The sequence below is a fragment of the Pollicipes pollicipes genome, unplaced genomic scaffold (genome assembly GCF_011947565.3).
Source record: "Pollicipes pollicipes isolate AB1234 unplaced genomic scaffold, Ppol_2.1 Scaffold_2910;HRSCAF=3413_pilon_pilon_pilon, whole genome shotgun sequence".
In the NCBI taxonomy this organism is placed as follows: domain Eukaryota; kingdom Metazoa; phylum Arthropoda; class Thecostraca; order Pollicipedomorpha; family Pollicipedidae; genus Pollicipes; species Pollicipes pollicipes.
Window position 1 is genome coordinate 1 of NW_023596190.1, and position 2,000 is coordinate 2,000.

Sequence of the window (2,000 nt, forward strand, 5' to 3'; positions counted from 1 at the left end):
TTCGGCGGCGGCGGCAAGGTGTCCCGCGGCGGCGGAGGAGGCTTCGGCTTCGGCTTCGGCGGTGGCAGTGGTGGTGGCGGTGGCGGGTGGCGGGGCGGCGGCGGCGGCGGCGGTGGTGGCGGCGGTGGCGGTGGCGGCGGTGGTGGCCACCTCTCAGGAGGAAACTTCGGAGGTGGACATCTGGGAGGAGGAAGCCTTGGCGGAGGCGGAGGCCTTGGTGGAGGCGGAGGCTTTGGTGGAGGCGCAGGCTTCGGCGGAGCTCAAAGCACTGGCTTCGTGGGCACAGGCGGTCACCGCGGCGGAGGCTCTGGTGCCGGCGGTCACCGCGGCGGGAGGCTTGGGTACAGGCGGTCACCGCGGCGGAGGCTTTGGTGCCGGCGGTCACCGCGGCGGAGGCTCTGGTGCCGGCGGTCACCGCGGCGGAGGTGGCTCCCACGGGGGCGCGGGTGGATTTGGAGGAGGTCTGCTCGGCGGGGCAGGAGGATTCGGTGGCGGCGCTTCGCTGGGTGGAACGGGAGCCGTCAGCAATCAGTTCGGGGGCTTTGGAGGTCACGGCTCGGCCACGGGATCCGCCGCCGGCAACGTCGTTTCGGGTCAGACGGCAGGCCCGGCTGGCATAACTTCAATCACCAGCGTCGGCTCCAGCGCTAAGGTGGGTCTTTGGTACGGAATGTCGCTGACAGGCACCGTCAGCCGGCTTGAAAGGCTATTGCACTATATTCCAACTTCATAGCACTAATGAGAAGAAGCTTTGAAAGACGCAATGCTTCACCAGACATGCAGTACAAAAGCCGTTGCCTGTAGTTGATAGGCTGCACAGCCCGTGAATAATGTGATGTCATGGCTCTGAGCTGCTTGTTTAATCCTGTTCACCGCCCAGTGTGTAACGCTCGCGTTCTTTGTTGGCAGGGGTCGGCCTCGGGCGGCGGCAGCAGCTTCAACAAGGCACACGCCAATAACGCCCAGCTCAGTGGCCTCCTGGGGCAGCTCTCGACCTCCAACACTGGAGCCGTCTCGCATCAGAGCGGTGGGGGAGGCAAATATTGGTAGTTAACAGGTGGCAATCACAGCCAGCACCAGACAAGCGCTCGATACTGCCAACCAGCAGCCGATCAAGAGCAAGACGCGGCCAGCGGAGTGCAGAGCTTATCAGAAGCGGGCTTTGAACACCAATCCCTCCGTGAAACGACACGCTTCTGCGCACGTTGAAACCTTTACTTCATGTGACGCCAACTCGCATCAGCCCGCTGAGCAATACACAATGAACGAGACCAGTGGCACTTTGCCGATGATGATGATGATGGCGATGATGATGGCGATGATGATGACGGACTGATCACCTGACGGTCTGTGCTGATTGGCTCCGTGACAGCGGACGGTTGGCTGCGATCACAACCAAAACAATGGGCGGCGTGCTACACTGCATTCCTGTCTCATTTGATACGGCAGTTTTCATATGATGCAGTATTTGAAACTAGTCTTTTTGGCTTTCTTGGTCGGCACCCTACGAACTGGAAAGCAAAGTCAATACTAATAAGAGGGCAAGAGAAATGTCGAGGAAAATGTATCTGGCTGGAAATTACCAAGACGTTTGTGTTGTATTTGTTGATTGTATGCCTGATATTCATAGACCTGACAGGTCTATACGAAATGCATTATATGTCATTGGACTACACCTTGCAAATGGGCCCAAAAAAATGTGATGTTTTCGGTCAGATAATGTAACGTTGCGATTGGGCGATGGCTATGAACAGTATGACACGACGTGGAAGGCTTGCAGCCGATTCGTCGTGCGGAATACACGCTGCCACGTGTTGCTCGTGATCCCTGTGTTCATGCGTGCAGAACTGCCCGCGTCCGCAATGGTGCCACATCACACCTCTCCACATCGGCTAGATACCCGCCTGTGATCCCTGTGTCAGGCGTGTAGACTATCCCTGTGGGAGGGGCCAACATCTCGCCTCGATCTAAACGGTGGGAAGGTGGTCCCGGGTCGACAC

General features: G+C 58.6%; 1 long non-coding RNA gene across 1 annotated transcript; it reads left to right on the top strand.

Annotated features, from left to right (window-relative positions):
- The first annotated feature begins 349 nt into the window (after positions 1-349).
- Positions 350-1,274, top strand: LOC119114681 (uncharacterized). Its single transcript, XR_005096047.1, has 2 exons — positions 350-652; positions 910-1,274. It is a non-coding gene; the product is annotated as an uncharacterized LOC119114681 (long non-coding RNA).
- Positions 1,275-2,000: the final 726 nt, after the last annotated feature.